This window comes from Nicotiana tomentosiformis, chromosome 3 (assembly GCF_000390325.3).
Source record: "Nicotiana tomentosiformis chromosome 3, ASM39032v3, whole genome shotgun sequence".
NCBI lineage: Eukaryota > Viridiplantae > Streptophyta > Magnoliopsida > Solanales > Solanaceae > Nicotiana > Nicotiana tomentosiformis.
Window position 1 is genome coordinate 147,145,844 of NC_090814.1, and position 20,895 is coordinate 147,166,738.

Consider the following 20,895-nt stretch of genomic DNA (forward strand, 5'->3'; position numbering starts at 1 on the left):
TTTTAAGAATATTTAGTGGTTTATTCTCTATTTTAACCTTTTTTCCTCCATCGATTTCTTTTTCTTATACATAGTAAGAATTCAACAGACGTGTCTTATCATTTTTCTTTCCTTGTTCTATTTTTCTTCTTAAGAATATCTAGTAGTTTATTCTCTGTTTTATCCTCTTCCTGTATCTATTTCTTTTTATTATACATAGTAAGAATTCAACAGAGGGATACTTGTCCTACCATTTTTTCTTTCCTCTTTCTATTTTACTTTTTCTTATACATAGTAAGAATTCAAAAGAAGAATACTTGTCTTATCATTTTTTTCTTTCCTCTTTCTATTTTTCTTCCTAAGAATATCTAGTGGTTTACTCTCTGCTTTAACCTCTTGCTCTATCTCTTTCTTTTTCTTATATATAGTAAGAATTCAATAGAGGAATACTTATCTTACCATTATTTTTTTTCTCTGTCTATTTTTCTTTCTAAGAATATCTAGTGGTTTATTCCCTGTTTTAGCCTCTTCCTCTATCTTTTTCTTTTTCTTCTACATAGTTAGAATTTAGCAGAGATTACTTTGTCTTATCGTATTTTTTTTTGTATGCAAATCTACTTTTAGATGAGGTGTGAAAATTGTGGGGATATAATAGGAGAGCAATGTGCTTATTTGAATGAAACAGTGAGTAGGTATAAGGAGAAGATTTTTAACCTCAAGTTGAAGGTAAAAAATAGAAATAAGTTATTCATCATTTTAAAGTTGTTTACTATTAACATAATTTTTTTTCTGCACTTATGTAAATGAAGTGCAAGCTTTGTTCCCGTGATGGGTTTGTTAGGTTGATTCTCGGTTCAGACGCTGATTTTACAATTTTACATGATGAAAGAAAGGCTTGTTCCTGAAGAATATATCTTCAATGGAGGCTGAAAGAGTGTAACAACAATTAGTTTACTCGTATAATTTAATACTTTAGTTTTTTCACAACTAATTTTTGTTCTAACAAATGTGACCTTTGCATAGGTTGAGTCTGGGAATGTTGGTGCGAACTTGGTCGATGGAAAGTTTGTAGGATCTGCTGAAATCTTTGGTAGCTGTGTTCCTTTGGTGAAAGAGATTAAAGGATATTTCGTGTAGGCGAATGAGGCCTAGTTATTTGTAATTTTAGTTTTCAATGAGCAACATCTCAGCTATTTTCATAGTTGTAATAGTATTATTGCTCTTTTGTTTAGACTTGCTGGTAATGCATTGAAGTTGAATAACACATAAATAATTTTGGTTATTATTATCAAGTTATGATAAATTGTATACCGGCCCTTTTTATTTTTCAATGATGGTGTTAAATAATGTAGTCAAAGATGAATTTTTGGAGGCATTTAACAAATCCTGAATCTTCTTTACAGAAATTGACCCAATCCAAGAAATAAAAATAAAATAGAAAAGGTATTTCCGTGAAAAGTATAGCGAATAAATGAAGTATTAAAAAAAATAAAGAGCCTGAATTAGAAAACCAAAAGAACTTTAATATAGAGATACACAACAAATAACAAATGACAAATAAATAAAGTGTAGTATAAAGTAAATAACTAACCCTCACAACCAGCTGACAGCAACAAAGGAAAGGAATCGACGAAGAGAATGGAATTGTCCTATTAAAGATGGGGAAAATCAGTGATGAATGTGTGAGGACATGACATACCACATCATACTACCCTTTTCATGCTAAATATAAAAAAGCCCTTAGCCCCAAACAACCCACACACTACGTATAAAATATACTGTAATGACCCGACTAGTCGTTTTGAGAGTAGAAGCCCCGAACCCCTATTTATTGCTTTCTCTAATTTATTTTGTAGTTATGTAACTTGCCGGGAGGATTTATCTTTGGTTTCAGAGTGAAATGGGACACTTAGTCCCTAAGAAGGGAGTCTAAGTCATAGGATTTGACCGTAGTTTGAATTATGTGAAGACGACTCCGGAATGGAGTTTTCTAGGTTCCAATAGTTCCGTAGGGAGATTTTGGTCTTAGGAGCATGTTCGGATATTGAATTAGAAGTCTGTAGGTCATTTTAGCGTTAATTGGCGAAAGTTGGAGTGAGGCCGCAGAAGTGAGGCCGCAGAAGTGAGGCCGCAGAAGCGGACCTCTTGCCCGCAGAAGCGGGGAGGACCTCGCATCTGCGAGACCGCAGATGCGGTTAAGTTTCCGCAGAAGTGAAAAGTCTGGGCAGAACACTTAAATGCAAGGGTTCGCAATTTTTGCTCATTTTAAACATTTTGAGCTCGGGTCTTGGCGATTTTTGAGAGCATTTTCGAGATTTCTTGAGGTAAGTCTCTTGTACATTTTTTTATCAATAATCTTGTTTCCTTATTGATATTTTCACCTAGATTGTGTGTGTTTAAGGTGAAATGTGGGAGTTTGAGACTAGAAATTTGGAGAGTTTAATTTGGGGATTTGAGTGGCGACTTGGGTTGACAAAAGTGGGTTGCTTTAGAAGTAAGCACCCTCCACTTCCAACCAAGAGGTTGTGAGTTCGAGTCACCCCAAGAGCAAGGTGAGGAGTTCTTGGAGGGAGAGGAGCCGACGGTTTATCGAAAACAGCCTCTCTACCTCATGGTAGAGGTAAGGTCTGCGTACACACTACCCTCTCCAGACCCCACTAATGGGATTATACTGGGTTGTTGTTGTTGTTGTTGTTGTGAGTGGCGACTTGTTGTCGGATATTGGTAATTTTGGCATGGGTGGACTCGATATCGAATGGGTATTCGTATTTTGTGAGTTTTACCCGATTCTGAGATGTGGCCCCGGGTCGACTTCTTGGGGCGATTTTTTGATTCTTTGCTTAAGTCATATTTTCAATATTTAAATTAGCTTCTTGTAGTTGTATTCATGATATGTAGTTGATTTTGGCTAGATTTGGGCCATTCAGAGTCGAAAAATCGAGGGAAAGGCATCCTTATCGATTGATTGAGCGAGATTTAAGGTAAGTGACTTGTCTAACTTTGTGTGGGGGAAATTCCCTTAGGATTTGGTACTATTGTAACACTTTGTGATATGTGAGCGCCGTGTACGCGAGGTGACGAGTGCATACACGGGCTAATTGTAGAAATTTCGATTCTTGCTGAGTTGTCTTCTTTTAAATTCCTTAATTGAGTTGCCTTACCATATTTAGTGATCATATTTAGCCTAGTGTCGCATGTCTACGTATCTTAAATCTTACTTACAATTTGTACAACATGCTTAGTTGAATTACCTGCTTCCCTTGATTTGAATTAAATCTTTAACTGTAAGATCTCTTGCTATAAATTCGTTGTTCCTTCGATTATCGGCTGCATATTTACTTTGAGACTACGAGGCGGTTCCTGTTCCTCTGGAGATCCCTCTGTATTGCATATTTACTTTGGGACTACGAGGCATTTACTCGGGAGATCTCCCTGTACTGCATATTTACTTTGGGACTACGAGGCGTTTACTCGGGAGATCCATATGTAGTGCATATTTACTTTGGGACAACAAGGCGTTTACTCGGGAGATCCCCCTGAACTGCATATTTACTTTGGGACTACGAAGCGTTTACTCGGGATATCCCCTCTTGTACTGCATATTTACTTTGGGACTACGAGGCGGTACCTCGGGAGATCCCTCATATCGTGCATATTTACATTTGGGACTACGAGGCGGTACCTCGGGAGTGCCCCTGTTGTTACCTCTAATTGCTGATCTGTTAATTTCTGAAACTTCTTGTTTTAAATTAGCAGTCATTTCAAAATATTATTATATCTTCTGCCTTACTTTTCTTTTAAACCAGTAGGGCCCTGATCTGACCTCGTCACTACTCTACCGAGATTAGGCTCGGCACTTACTAGGTATCGTTGTGGCGTACTCATACTACACTTTGTACATCTTTTTGTGCAGATCCAGGTAGACCAGATACTAGTGAGTTGGATCGCATGTGGAGACTTCAAGGTAGATATACCAGTGTCCGCAGACTTCGGAGTCCCCCTTTATCCTTACTATGTCGTTTTCCTTATTCTCTTTAGACTCTGATGTATAGAGACACTTAGTATTTTCTCTTAGAAGCTTGTGACTTGTTTTCACCAGGTTTTGGGAGTTGTAATTATTGATTTGGAGTTTTATATTTATTTCATGTGTTGAGATTGGAGTTCAGTTTATTATTATGTTATTCCGCAAATTTGTTAGGCTTACCTAGTCTTAGAGATTAAGTGCCATCACGACATCCTAAGGAGGGTGAATTGAGGTCGTGACATATACTCTATAGTCACATCATTACTTTTATTGTAACATCCATCAATCAGGCCAAGTTAATTCTTTTGTTTGCAAGATGAAATCTTAAAAGTTCTAGCTTTAAATTTCTGTCAAAATGGAGAACGCCAAATCTTTGGCTCCAAATAAAGAAGTCAACAATGAGAAAATGGGTTACTTCTTCAAGGTAAGCTCTTTCCTCTATCAATTTTTCTTTCTAAGAATATTTAGTGGTTTATTGTCACGACTCAAAATTCATTATAGGTCGTGATGGCGCCTAACACCATTGTGAGGCAAGCCAACCATAATTAATTAACTTAATTACTCCTTTTAATATTTGAAATTCACGATTTTCTTTAATTGAATAATAAAAGATGGACTTTACAGAGTAAATAAAAATATTTTCACCATTTCAATACCAAACAACCCATAATCACTCCAAAATTCGGTGTCACAAGTGCATGAGCATCAACTAGGAAATATAATAAAATACAACATCTGTCTGGAATACAAATTGGATAGGAGAAACATAAATAACTCTGATGGAGACTCTGCAGGCTGCAGATCATAACATGAAATGCAGCTCACGGTAAGTCCCCGCAACATCCGCGCCTCTGCTCCCAAAAGACCACCGGGTATATATGCACCTGCACAAAATGTGCAGCAAGTATAGTATGAGTACGTAAATCAACGAGTACTCAGTAAGTATCTAGCCTAACCCCGGAGGAGTAGTGACGAGGGATCGACATCGACACTTACTAGAGGACCAGTTAAATAAATAATACGATAATTCATACAATTGTAAAGTACACAACAATAGGGGAGAAATCTGGAGTTTCATAATGTTCCAATTATTTCCTTTTTATCATAAATTTATCGATCATGTATCCTACCTCAATATCCCTGAATAAATGCCAAGTGCCAATACCAATTAGATAAGAAATACCATAAAATACCGGGCGTCAGTAAAAAGTTTATCTCGTGAATATTCGGACTACTAGCGGTATAACGCACGATTCTGCCGAGGTCGTTCGGCCTGATCCGGAGTAGTGTATACACTGCCGAGGGTCGAACGGCACGAACCAGAGATGCAACTCTATATGCTGCCGAGGCATTCGGCCCGCTTCACAAGAAAGGAAGGAATTTATCCCATTCCGAGAGATACTGCCGAAGTGTTCGGCCCGCTCCACAAGAAAGGAAGAAATTTTTCCAAATCACAAGATACGCGCTTACAATAAAGTACATGAGCACAATAATAAGTACATCGCTTTACATTTATCGAATACCTTAGCAACAACTCAAGGTATTAAAGCTTGACCTGATACTTTTATTTCTAAATCAATTTCAGTTATAACTTTAATTAAATAAGCAAGCAGAACAAGTTCAAATAATTCAATTATTACAGGATAAGGTCCTAAGTCTACCCGGACATAGACATGCTTTAGCTACGTACGGACTCTTATCACCTCGTACGTACGTAGCGCCCACAACTAGTTGCACATAACAATAAATATCACCTAGGGGTGGTTTCCCCCTCACAGGGTTAGACAAGAGACTTACCTCGCTCTGAAGTTCCATAACCGGCTCCAAAGCCCTATAACACCTCAAACCGATGCCCGTCGCTCCAAAACTAGTCAAACAATGTGCAAACTAATAAAAATATACTCTAATACTCATAACAAATCAATTTAGACAAATTTCCAACTCCGCTCGAAAAGTCGATAAAGCAACCCTCGGGCCCACGTACCCGGATTCCGAAAATTTTTGAAGATGAAGAAAAACCCCCACTTGAAGCTCTCCAAAAATCGCCCAACCAAGAGAGAATGGAAGAAAATGGGCGAAATCCCCGTTCTTAAAGAACTCTTCTGCCCAACGACTTCTCGCACCTGCAGTCACTTGACCGCTTCTGCAGTTCCGTAGGTGCGGCAAATATTCTGCTTCTGCAGAGATGCCCCCAGCTGCCTGCTTCCACTTCTGCGCCTTCCCTTCCGCAAGTGCGGTCTCGCTTCTGCGGCGAGATAACCGCATCTGCGGTCTCATCACTGCCTAACAAAAATCGCATTTGCGCCCTTTTGGCCGCTTTTGCGGCTCCGCACCTGCGGCCAAAACCTCGCAGGTGCGGTTACACCAGAAGGCAGCTGCTCCAACACTTCTTCCAAGTCCAAACTCGATCTGTCAATCATCCGGAATCCACCCGAGGCCCTCAGGACCTCAACCAAATATACCAACACATTACGAACTTAGTCGAGGCCTCTAATCACGCCAAACAAAATCGAAACTACGAATCACCCTCCAATTCAAACTTAATGAACTTTGAAACTTCAAACTTCTACAATCGATGCCAAAACTTATCAAATCACGTCCGATTGACCTTAGATTTTGGACACGAGTCATAATTGACATTACGGACCTACTCCCATTTCCGGAATCGGATTCCGACCCCGATATCAAAAAGTCCACTCCCGGTCAAACTTCTCAAAAATTATCCAAATTTCCAATTTTCGCCAAATGACCTACGGACCTCCAAATTCACATCCGGACGCGCTCCCAATACCAGAATTACCATACGGAGCTATTCCCATACTCGAAATCTCAAACGGACATTAATAACATTGAAATGCATTTCAACCCAAATTTATGAAATTCTTCCAAAACTTCAACCTTCCACAATAGGCGCCGAAACGCTCCCGGGTCATCCAAAATCCGATCCGAACATACGTCCAAGTCTAAAATATATTATGGTTAAATCTATTTTTCCTCTGGAATTATAGGTCCCCTGATGGTTCTTGCTTCCTCACTTGCTCTGATGATAATACCTTTTGTTCCTTTACCTTGTAATTTTTCTCCCACAACTATAAATAATGATAATTTTTACCCCGGCACAACTGTGAAATTTATAAATTTTAAGACTTGAATAAGTGTAAAATATTAATTTTTTGTACTTTCTTTTATAAATACAATTATTTTGAATTAGTTCATCTTTTTGCGATTGGATATCTGGGGCTTAAAATTTTATTGGTAGATGAAGTTTCACTTAAAACTGGCTGTCTGAGCTTTGCAATTCTGGCCCAAGCCTTTATTAAAGGAGAAAGGCTGTGGTAAGCTGAAAACTAGCGTAGAAATACTCATGATATGATGAATTATCTAAACAGAGAGGGGAATGGATATAGAGAATTCATATAGCTGACCCTAATGAGTTTGTGAATTAGGGAAAATAATTGATTGATTGACGGATAGATAGATTCGTTTCTGGTGTTATTATGAGGCTGACTATGAAGCACATAGTAAGAAATGGTACATAGTTATTCTAGCATTTCCATTGTCATTGAGTTGCTTTCTTAGTTTGGCTATGCTTCGTTGATAGGCCATATGTTGAAAGTGGATGGCTTGCTGATACTTCTTCATCAGCTGCTGATACAGGTAAATTTATATGCTGTTAGTATATTTAGGTTTGAATGTGAAGAGGCGTTGTGGAAGCCTTTTATACTTTTGATGTTGAAATTTGTCGATCATGTGTGTTCAGTATTAAACTTGATATGATTTGCCATTCTCATGTTGTTGTTTATTGTGTTTAAGTCTGTGACTGATTATCTGCAGATTCTTATGCTGCAAGCCTTGTCATGAGTGAGGGGGAGTCTGTATATGACTATTGCCGGTATCCCTATATGTCTTCTTCAAGTATGTCAATTGCCTTGTTATTTGTGGTAATGCTGACTGTGATAAGAAAAAGTTAACTAGAGTTTTCTTTCATGACCCAGGTCCAGAGACATGTGTTTTTGCAAGTACTGCCCGTGATCACCCTATTCATCTTTGGGATGCTACTACTGGACAGGTGTGTCATCGTCTTTAGAACTGTTGCTACATATATTTTTTTCCTCTCGCTTGCTCTTTGATGGGTTGCTACCTGCCCATGATTTGTGTAGCTGCTCAACAAGCTTAGCTAGGAAGATATTCTTCCCTAATCCCTACATTATCTTTTCTTGGGTGGTTGCAGTTACGCTGTACTTACCGTGCTTATGATGCCATGGACGAGATCATTGCTGCCTTCTCAATTGCTTTCAACCCAGCAGGGACTAAGTAAGCATTTTTTTTATCAGACTGCTTTTCTCTTTCCTCCCTCGTAGGTCACAGTTCATGTAGAGGGACCTGGTTCTTTCTCCTTAATTTTATTTGTAGTATCTTAGTTTTGTTTTGAAAAAAAGAAGAAAACAAGAAACATAGCACACTAGGTATAAGCTTTTATTTGCAGTCAATGACATTATAGAAATGACTGATGCTGTGTGATCTCTGATTTCATTAGTTTACTAGGTTAAGCGTGTTTAGTGCAGAATATTTTTTCTGCTTATATGATTGATTATTAAAGGGTTTACTTCCACGGACATGATTTACGTTTTCCAGATTAGTCAATATAATTACTGCCAGACCTGTTGGATAACCCATCTAATCGGTAGATTAAATTGAGCTGTAATCTGTGAGTTAGTAGAGAGGCCATCAAAATGAGATTTTCAGCTATCCTAGCAAATACATATACCTCTTATTCATTTTATATGGCGGTGATTGACCGAACACAAAGTTTAAAAAAGAAAGGTTGACTTTGATCACATAAAGTCTCCCTCTATATACATATATAATATGTGCGTGTGCTTGCACACTCGTGCAGGTATATGTAAACTAATAACAACCAAAAGTACCACTAGTATCTAGTGGCTTTCGACATGCAATGCCAATTACTATAAGAGCATGTTATTGAGGATAAGTTGGAAATGTTAAAATTAAAATGTTTCAAACACGTGCCCATATTAAATGGAACTAACGAAGTACAGGTTAGGTAATCTTCAAAATGGATGTGAAGAAAAAGACTCTCTATCAAATAGATGCAAAGAAAAAGAAGACATGGAAGACAACTCCTTATTTTATCTTTTATATTTTGTGGAAGGCAAGATAGGAGATCTTTTGAAGGTAAAGAGTGCATTCTTGAGGGTCAAAAGTTCTGTTGTATTTCTTTTCTTGATTTTTTGTTCAAAGTGGAAATACCAACTTGTCTAGAGGGTTGGCTGGAGTGATAGTATGATTAAAGTGCATTTTTTTTTTTGATAAAGACATCTGGAAACGTATCGTATGATCACAATACCTTTGTAGATATCACACCATCTCAGTGAAGCGTAAATGAACTCTTTTGATTTATTGAAAAACTGTAATCTATGATCAGAATGACAGAAATGAGACCTAGTTGTCAATTTTCGGTGGTTGCTAATGAATCTTTTGACGCTCTGCTCTCCCAAAAGATGCTTTTCCCTTTTGGTTTTTCATTTTGTTTCATAGACTTTAAGACTAATGCATTTTCAGTTTTTTCTTTGAGTATCTTCTTACTTCATTTGCACTACAATGCTAAGTTCTTTTGTGGTATGGTGATCTGCTTCATTTTCTTTATTTATGTATTAGCTGGTAATTTGCTACAAAAGAAAGTTTTCACTGACTCTATTCTTTTTAAGTTAGGATATTTGCTGGATACAACAAATCCGTAAGAACATTTGATATTCATCGGCCTGGTAGAGATTTTACCCAGCACTCCACCCTTCAAGGAAATAAAGAAGGGCAATCAGGTATTTTCCACTAGCTGCTTCTCTTTATGATCAACATTTCAGCACTCAGCTCTATAAATAAGACAAGAAGCGGACGATTATCTGTGTCAAACACATCAATCTGATAGTTCTCTCAAAGTGAAACTAGATAGTGCAGTTGAAGTTAATTAATTCTCCTACCTTCTGATGCCAACATTATTCCTCATTATACATTTATTATTCTGACACCTTTTACCTTATCTGTTTAGGCATTATATCCTCAATTGCTTTCTGCCCAAGCATTCAGGATTGCTGGCTACAGGCTCCTATAGCCAAAGCACTGCCATACATAGAGAAGATAACATGGAACTTCTCTATGTATTGCATGGTCAAGAAGGTGGGGTAACACATTTAAGTTGGTAGAGCTGTCATTCATTTTTTTTTCTTATACGCAAATCCTTAATTGATTCTTCAACCATAACATTCACTTATCAGGTTCAATTCTCAAAAGATGGAAACTACTTGTACACTGGTGGCAGGAAGGTAAGAATTTGAATGATGGTACAATACTGTTCATTTTTAATGCCTATTTAACAGATGCTCGTCCTTCATTTTTAATGCCTTCCTTTGTGAAGAGAATGCTGGATCTGAATCTCATTTTATCTATCATCAATGATGGAACAATGCACTTGCCGCCTTAAATGGTTTCTGGATTTCTAATCTTTAGCAAATAAGAAGCCAGAATGTATAGACAGCTCAAAAGAAGAACTTATCCATTTGAGTCGATTTTCATTTTTTATGCAAGCTTTTTATTTGGTTGGGATAGGGTTGGGGCAGATCAGGACCTGAAACTGTTTCAGTGGATAAACAGCTAATTGGAATAGTTTAGGCATACTTTGATTTAACAAAGTAATACATAAACGAAAATAGCTATCCTAAATTTTTGAGAAAGTGATTTAGGCTCTAATAACTCTACATAATATGAGAGATTCTTAAAATAGGAAAAAAATAATAATCAAAGAAAGTCTTAAGGTCGATTACTGAGCAATGGTTTTACAAAATCTTTTTGATAAGGTAAAGTATTAAATGGTTTTACAAAATTATTGAAGTTCAATTACCATTTTCAACTATGGTTTCACAAAGTTAAATATAACAACCTCATTAGCTCTTTTGCAAATTATTACTAAGCAGAAAAATTCTTTGCACAATATCAAAATTAGAGCAAGAGAATGAGTTTGATTACTCATTAGTAATTAATGGTAACCATATTTCGGACTTGGATACTGCTGTATTAATGATCCTAGCACCTGCTCTTCTGTTGTGATGACCCAAAATATCATCTTTAAATTTAATAATTAATTCTATATTCTAAGACCTCGAAAAGTACTATTTATCATTACTCGACTTGCGTGTGCAGTCCGTAAAACTTTTTCGGAAAATTTAAGGTGAAAAATAAATTAAAGTGTGAATTAGAGCTTTAAAACTCAACTGAGTTGACTTTGGTCAACATTTTGAGCAAACAGACTCAGATCAGTGTTTTGATAATTTTGGTAGGTTCGTATCCTGATTTGGGACTTTGGCGTATGCCCGGAATCAAATTCCGAGGTCCCTAGCCCGAGATATGGAATTTTGATGAAAAATTAAAAATTTAAGTTCAAATAGTGACCGGATGTCAAATTATGTGCAAACGGCCCCGGAATAGAATTTTGATGATTTCAACAGCTCCGTATGGTGATTTTGGACTTAGGAGCGTGATCGGAATTTTATTTGGAAGTCCGTAGTGGAATTAGGCTTGAAATGCCGAAAGTTAAATTTTTGGGAAGTTTGACCGAGGGGTTGACTTTTTGATATCGGGGTCTAAATCCGATTCTGAAAGTTTTCATAGCTAAGTTATGTCATTTATGACTTGTGTGCAAAATTTGAAGTCATTCCGAATTGATTTGATGTGTTTCGACACAAGATATAGAATTTGAAAGTTCAAAGTTCATTGATTTTGATTTGAGGTGCGATTCGTCGTTTTGATGTTGTTTGATGTAGTTTGAAGCCTCGACTAAGTTCGTATGGTATTTTGGGACATGTTGGAATAATTGGTTAAGGTCCCGAGGGTCTCGGGTGGATTTCGGAAGGTTAACGGAATGGATTTCGGACAAAAAGGAACTGCTGGAATTTTCTGCTGCAGAAGCTGTTTTTGGACAGCAACCGGTGCAATCGCAGAGCTGACTTTGGAAGCTTATATCTTGCAATTCATAAGGAATCAGAAAATTTGCAAAACATGAAAGTTGTAGTCGTACGATTATAGGTTCCAGAAAGTTAAACTATGCATTATTTGGACATTTGTACAGAACGTTATGACAGATTGAATGAAGGCTGGTAGAGCAGTTTCGCCAGAAATTTCGCCAGAAATTCTGATGCAGGCAGCCGACTTTGGAAGCTTATATCTCGCAATGCATAAGGAATCAGAATAATTGCAAAACACAAAAGTTGTAGTCGGTGGATTCTAGTTTCCAGAAAGTTAAACCGTTTATCATTTGGACATTTTTACATAAAGTTATGATCAATTGAAGTAAGACTGGTAGAGCTATTTCTGGTAGACTTTTAGTGACGAAAAATGGACTTTTAGTGACGGATTGACAGAAACTTAACGACCAAAACTGCTCATTTCATTCATTTCGTTTTGGATTTTTGGAGCACGATTTTTGGGCGATTTTTGGGCGATTTTCACGGGAAAATATTGGGGTAAGTGTTCCTTATCCTATATTGATTATATTTCATGATTCCATACTCATTTACATCATGAATCCGTGAATTTATGGAAGAAAAATCAAGATTTTTGCAAAATCTTCCAAAAACGAAAATATAAGATTTGGAGGTCGAGTTGTTATCGGATTTTGGTAAAATTGGTATGGGTGGACTCGTAATTGAATGGGTTGTCGGATTTTATAAGTTTCGCCGGATTCCGAGATGTGGGCCCCACGGGCAAATTTTGAGCTAATTTCGGATTTTAATGAAAATGTAATATTTTCTTATGAAAGTGATTACTATAATTTTTGTTGATTGTATCGAATTAATTATGACTAGATACGAGTCGATCGGAGTCGGAAAATTGAGGAAAAAGCATAATACGTGGTTAAATTGGAGCAAGTCGAGGTAAGTGACTTGTCTAACCTTGTGTGGGGGAAATTTCCCCTAGAATTGGTATTGATGTGATTATTGAAATGTGTTGAAAGTCGTGTGCACGAGGTGACGAGTATGTACACGGGTTAATTTGCGAAAGATTATATTTTTAAATTGTGTAGATCACTGTTGCGCATTTATTAAATTATTTTATCTTGTTATATTCATCATTGATGTGAGATATATACTTCAAATTTGTTTGATCTTTTCTTACTAATTGTTTTACCTGTTTAGTTGAAACTTGGTTTCTTTTATTCTGTGCATTATTTGAAGGTTGATTTTCTTTAAATTAAATATTATTAATATGAAGTATTTGACATTTTTAAACTTGATATTGAAGCAACGTAGTAAAGATTTTGAAATATTATTTTCCTAAATTATTTACTCCTGAATATTTTTATACTCATTGTGAGGGAGCCGTGAGCTCTTTATTGTGGAAGAATATTATTGATGAATTATTTTGACATGAGCTGTGAGCTCTTTATTGTGGAAAACTATTATTGATGATTTATTTTGGCATGAGCCGTGAGCTCTTTATTCTTTATTGTGGCAAACTATTATTGATGATTTATTTTGGCATGAGCCGTGAGCTCTTTATTGTGGAAAAATATTGTTGTTGAATTATTTTGGCAAGTTAAATTATTTGAGCACTTGAGGTGCAAATTGTGATATATTGTGATATTGATACGCATGCGGTGGTATAAGGTCTGGGTGTTGAAACGCATGCGGTGAGATAAGGGTGGCTTGATACGCGTGGCTAGTAGGGGAACTACTAGAAGTCATGCGGTGTGATAAGGGTGGCTAAAACGCGGGATGCTATTTCGGGAAAAATGTTTTCTTTAAATAAATTGTGAAGGCTCCCGCGGTGATATAAGAAAATGAGATATTGTGAATTTATTTATAATTTGGGACTACGAGGCGGTACCTCGGGAGTGCCCTTGTTGATATTGATTTATGGCCGTAGTTGCCTTTGATTATTATTGTGATTTTCATAAAGTTGAAGAAAATTCTGTTTTGATTTTCACGAGATATTATTTGCAATTATTTGATGTCATTAAATGTGACATACTATTTGATTCATTTTCAATGTCATTTTATTTTACTACATTGATAAATATTTTACCATGCCATTATTATATTCCAGTAGGGCCTCACCTGACCTCGTCACTACTCTACCGAGGTTAGGCTTGGCACTTACTGGGTACCGCTGTGGTGTACTCATACTACGCTTCTGCACATCTTTTTGTGCAGATCCAGGTACATTTTACCAGCCTAGACGTCATTGAGTTACCTGCGCACGGAGACTTCGAGGTATATCTGCCAGCGTCCGCAGACTCCGGAGTCCCCTTCTATCATTTTATGTTGCTTCCTTATATTTTATCTAGACCTTGACATATAAAGACATTAAGAATAAATTCTTAGAAGCTTGTGACTTATTTCTACCGGGTTTTGGGAGTTGAAATTGTTTGAATTGTAGTTTATTTATTTCAGATATTTATTATTATTCCGCATTGATAGGCTTACCTAGTCTTAGAGACTAGGTGCCATCACGACATCCTACGGAGGGAATTTGGGGTCGTGACAAGTTGGTATCAGAGCACTAGGTTCATAGGTGTTATGAGTCACAAGCAGGTTTAGTAGAGTCTTACGGATCAGTACGGAGACGTCTGTATTTATCTTCGAGAAACTATGGAATTGTTAGGAAATATTCACTTCTTTGATTCCTTATCGTGCGACATTGATTTAGCTTAAAACATATATCTCATATTCCTTTGTATCCATTCGTGTATGACATTGCGCACTCAATATCAGTTGTGCGTTTACGGTTCGTGATGCCGCAGATGGACTACGAGGGAGCCAGAGATGCTCAAACATTGCCTTAACGTGTGGTTCCGACTGAAGATGTGGGCGTATTGAGAGATCACCTAGTGAATCATGTGCGGGGTTCAACGGACATTGGCGTCTGGTTAATTTATACAAGTTGTGAAGATTATTATTGTGGATTATCGGACGTTGTGACCTATGACTTCGCGCTGAGTAGGGGGAGTCCACTACCAATGGGTGGATTGCAAGGTCATGTATTATATCAGTTTTGGCTTGAAATGTATATATGTGGTACTGAAAGGTTCCCTAAAATTTACACATGTTTAAGACCTGAGATTTTGTAGAGGATAAGGTTGGGACTTGCGGTATGTCCGCCTCCTTAATAATCCTATACTTCAATAGCAAATGAGTTATAGAAACAACTCTAAATTTGTAGAAGGTCTACTCAGCGTGGACGTTACTGTTGCGGATTTTGGAGTGCTTCGGAGTAAGTATAGTTGTTGACGAGATTATGGACTATATGGTTCGTGCCATGATTTGTTTGTATGGAGCTCTACTTTTGTGATCATTGTGTATAAATAAGGGTAAGGGTTACCCCAAAGAAGAGTCGAAGAGTATGTTAAGAAATGGGTCAGCTCAACAATGTTAAGTCAGCATAACAAAAGAAGAAATTTGCCTTGGGAGAGATAATTCACCACCGGTGTTCGTGGTAAGCCTATGAAGAGGGCAGGCCAGCCAATGCAACACCGCCCACTTGGCTTAGTTCTCAGAAATGCTTTTGAAAGAGTTTGTTTCCCGGACTCTCCGTAATACGTGGTGCATAGGGTTTGAACGGTTGCGTCATGTCACCATTGACGATGTTAGAATATGCCATCAAGTTTAATAAGTTAGCCCGTCATACTCCTACTTTGCTTCCTACAGCCAGAGGGCGAGTCCACAGACTCATTAAAGGACTTAATTATGATAGTAAAATTTTGTACGACTCGGGAGCTACAAGCTAATACTTCATTTATGCTAGTTGTACAAATTGCCAAGATATTAGAATGTGTTCGGGGTGGAAAAAAAAAAACTAAGGAGACCAAGACGTCTCGAGGTTCTGGGGGATTCAGTGGATTCTACTCTGCAAGTATAAATCATTATGGCGGGGGCTCGGGCAGTCGGCCAGCCCATTCCGCACATCGGATTACTCGGGGTGCTCCAGTAAGTACTTTTAATGCACCACCGACATGAGTTCCTACAATGGTTATTCCAGTTATCTGCACAGACTCAATATGAGCAGCCTAACCCGCAAAAGGGTTGTTATGAATATGGTGATACTAGGCACATCATGAGAAAATTGTCCCAAACTTGGGAGAGACATATTTCATCAAAGTACTCAGGCTACGTGCCCCATTGCAGTTACTACACCACCCATACGACCAGTTAAGGGTGGAGGACAGACGGGTAAAAGGCGTCCTAGAGGTGGAGACCCAACCGTTGATATATTTATTTTACGGTATGGCAGAGGTCGCTACATCAGACGGTGTCGTTACAGCTACGACCTCAATTTAATATAAAGGAATAATTTCCTTAAGTTGATTCGGTTCTCAATATCGAAACGAGTCTTCCTATTGTGCTTCACTTATGAGTGAGCTTCATAATTCTATAATTTACTTATGTGTTTACCCCTGTTGGGAGATTTTATGGAGATAACTACGCCTATCATTTCGTGTTGGTCACTAATAAGAGCTGCGAGGCTAAATGTGGCTTTCTGTTACTCATTTCGGTAAATTTTGATGTAAATTCCGAATAATTAATTACAAATTGTGAATTATATGCCTTACCGGTATGGGGTTCATTATGTGTTGTGATTTGGTGTAACCGAAATTATTTAAAAGGAGAAAATTGAAATTTTCAATTGGCACAATGTGCATATTACTTGTGATTCAGAACCGAGGACGAGATCCTCGCATTTTAATATAAACTGATATGTTTAAACCGGGCTATGAGCTGCGGTGGAAGTTATATAAGGACGAGATCCTTGTGAGGAAAATTCTTGTGTTTAAGTTCTCTCTTGTGAATTTTAACTTGTACTATAGTACTAATAGGGAGTCATGCCTGTTAGGCTTATTTGAAAATTCTTATATGAAATTCTCTGTACATAGTTGTCAAATTCGTGTGGTAATTATTAATTTTTAACCTACGAGGTAGGTTCCCGCCTAGGTGACGTTAAATGTGACTCGTTAATTCGGATAACTAATTATGAGGTCTTCATGCCTCGCATCTAGTTATCAGTATTGAGAAGGTTTGCAACGAGATTTTTGTTAACATGAAGTTAATTAACGATTTTGTAATTGATTATGAACAACTATTAAGACCAGATTGAACCAGAAGGGTGCTCCGTTCAGATGGACCGAGGAATGTGAGGAGAGCTTCCAAAAGCTCAAGACAGCTTTGACTATAACCCTAATGTTGGTATTACCTATAGGTTCAGGGTCTTATACTGTGTATTGTGATGTGTCGCGTATTGGTCTCGGCACAATGTTGATGTAAGACAGTAGGGTGATTGCCTACGCGTCCCGACAGTTAAAGGTACATGAGAAGAATTATCCGGTCCATGACCTTGAGTTAGCAGCTATTGTTCATGCCTTGAAGATTTGGCGGCATTATTAGTACGGTGTCCATTGTGAGGTCTACACCGATCACCGAAGTTTATAGCATCTATTTAAACATAATGATCTTAATTTGCGGCAGCAGAGATGGTTGGAGTTACTTAAGGATTATGATATCACCATTCTCTATCATCCTGGGAAGGCCAATGTGGTGGCCGATGCCTTGAGTCGTAAAGCGGAGAGTTTAGGCAGCTTAGCATATTTACCGGTAGCAAAGAGGCCTTTAGCCATGGATGTTCAGGCCTTGGCCAACCAATTTGTTAGATTGGATATTTCCGAGCCGAGTCTGATTTTGGCTTGCGTGGTTTTGCAGTCTTCACTTTATGATCGTATCAGGGAACGTCAGTATGATGACTCCCATCTACTTGTCCTTAAGGACAGAGTTCAGCACGACGATACCAAGGAAGTCACTATTGAAGATGAAGATGTATTACGGATGTAGGGCAGGCTATGTGTGCCAAATATAAATGGTTTTCGTGAATTGATTCTCTAGGAGGCTCACAGTTTGCGGTACTCCATACATTCGGGTGCTGCAAAGATGTAGCAAGACTTGAGACAACACTATTGGTGGAGGCGGATGAAGAAAGACATAATGAAATATGTAGCTCGGTGTCTAAATTGTCAACAAGTGAAATATGAGCATTAACGACCGAGTGGATTGCTTCAGAAGTTAATGATTCTAGAATGTAAATGGGAGAGGATCACTATGGATTTTGTTGTTGGGCTCTCACGGACTCAGAGGAAGTTCAATGCAGCTTGGGTGATTGTGGATAGATTGACCAAGTCAGCTCATTGCAATCCTATGATGACTACCTACTCTTCCGAGCAGTTGGCTCGAATCTATATTCGCGAGATTGTCCGATTTCACGGCATACCGGTATCTATCATCTCTGACCGGGTTACGCAGTTTACATCACGGTTCTAGAGGGCAGTACAACGTGAGTTGGGTACTCGGGTAGAGTTCAGTACAATATTTCACCCTCAGACGGACGAGCAGTTCGAACGCACTATTCAGATACTAGAGGATATGCTTCGTGCGTGTGTGATAGATTTTGGGGTGCTTAGGATCAGTTCTTACCACTTGCGTATCTTGCTTACAAGACCAGTTGTCAGTCAAGCATTCAGATGGCTCCGTATGAGGCCTTGTATGGTAAGTGGTGCCAGTCCCCAGTGGGTTGGTTCGAACCGGGCGAGGCTAGGCTATTCGGTACAGACTTGGTTCAGGATGCCTTGGAAAAGGTTAAGTTAATTCAGGATTGACTTCGTACAGCCCAATCTAGACAGAAAAGTTATGCGAATCGGAAGGTTCATGATGTTGCATTCATGGTTGGTGAGCGGGTATTGCTCCGGGTTTCGCCTATGAAGGGTTTGATGAGGTTCGGGAATAAGGACAATTTGAGCCCTAGGTATATTGGGCCTTTAGAGATTCTTGAAAGAGTTGGAGAGGTGGCTTACAGACTTGCGCTACCACGTAGTCTCTCTGCAGTTCATCCGGTATTCCATGTTTCTATGCTTCGAAAATATCACGGGGATTCGTCTCATGTGTTAGACTTCAGTTCGGTTCAGTTGGACAAGGATCTATCTTATATTGAGGAACCAGTGGCTATTTTAAATAGGCAGGTTCGAAAGCTGAGGTCAAAGAACATTGCTTCCGTGAAGGTTCGGTGGAGGGGTCATCCGGTCAAGGAGGCGACTTGGGAGACCGAGCATGATATACGTAGCCGTTATCCACACTTATTCACAAGCTCAGGTACTTTTTCTAACTCCGTTCGAGGACGAACGTTTGTTTTAGAGGTGGAGAATGTGATGACCCAAAATGTCATCTTTAAATTTAATAATTAATTCTATGTTCTAAGACCTCAAAAAGCACTATTTATCATTACTCGACTTGCGTGTGCAGTCCGTAAAACTTTTTCGGAAAATTTAAGGTGAAAAATGAATTAAAGTGTGAATTAGAGCTTTAAAACTCAACTGAGTTGACTTTGGTCAACATTTTGAGCAAACAGACTCGGATCAGTGTTTTGATAATTTTGGTAGGTTCGTATCCTGATTTGGGACTTAGGCGTATGCCCGGAATCAAATTCCGAGGTCCCTAGCCCGAGATATGGAATTTTGATGAAAAATTAAAAATTTAAGTTCAAATAGTGATCGGATGTCAAATTATGTGCAAACGGCCCCGGAATAGAATTTTGATGATTCCAACAGCTCCGTATGGTGATTTTGGACTTAGGAGGGTGATCGGAATTTTATTTGGAAGTCCGTAGTGGAATTAGGCTTGAAATGCCGAAAGTTAAATTTTTGGGAAGTTTGACCGAGGGGTTGACTTTTTGATATCGGGGTCTAAATCCGATTCTGAAAGTTTTCATAGCTAAGTTATGTCATTTATGACTTGTGTGCAAAATTTGAAGTCATTCCGAATTGATTTGATGTGTTTCGACACAAGATATAGAATTTGAAAGTTCAAAGTTCATTGATTTTGATTTGAGGTGCGATTCGTCATTTTGATGTTGTTTGATGTAGTTTGAAGTCTCGACTAAGTTCGTATGGTATTTTGGGACATGTTGAAATAATTGGTTAAGGTCCCGAGGGTCTCGGGTGGATTTCGGAAGGTTAACGGAATGGATTTCGGACAAAAAGGAACTGCTGGAATTTTCTGCTGCAGAAGCTGTTTTTGGACAGCAACCGGTGCAATCGCAGAGCTGACTTTGGAAGCTTATATCTTGCAATTCATAAGGAATCAGAAACTTTGCAAAACATAAAAGTTGTAGTCGTATGATTATGGGTTCCAGAAAGTTAAACTATGCATTATTTGGACATTTGTACAGAACGTTATGACAGATTGAATGAAGGCTGGTAGAGCAGTTTCGCCAGAAATTTCGCCAGAAATTCTGATGCAGGCAGCCAACTTTGGAAGCTTATATCTCGCAATGCATAAGGAATCAGAATAATTGCAAAACACGAAAGTTGTAGTCGGTGGATTCTAGTTTCCAGAAAGTTAAACCGTTTATCATTTGGACATTTTTACATAAAGTTATGATCAATTGAAGTAAGACTGGTAGAGCTGTTTCTGGTAGACTTTTAGTGACGAAAAATGGACTTTTAGTGACGGACTGACAGAAACTTAACGACCAAAACTGCTCATTTCATTCATTTCGTTTTGGATTTTTGGAGCACGGTTTTTGGGCGATTTTTGGGCGATTTTCACGGGAAAATATTGGGGTAAGTGTTCCTTATCCTATATTGATTATATTTCATGATTCCATACTCATTTACATCATGAATCCGTGAATTTATGGAAGAAAAATCAAGATTTTTGTAAAATCTTCCAAAAACGAAAATATAAGATTTGGAGGTCGAGTTGTTATCGGATTTTGGTAAAATTGGTATGGGTGGACTCGTAATTGAATGGGTTATCGGATTTTATAAGTTTCGCCGGATTCCGAGA

At 38.2% G+C, this 20,895-nt stretch overlaps 1 pseudogene; it reads left to right on the forward strand.

Moving 5' to 3' along the window:
• The first annotated feature begins 4,358 nt into the window (after positions 1–4,358).
• Positions 4,359–20,895, forward strand: part of LOC104110441 (uncharacterized) — a 46,279-nt pseudogene continuing 29,742 nt past the window's right edge.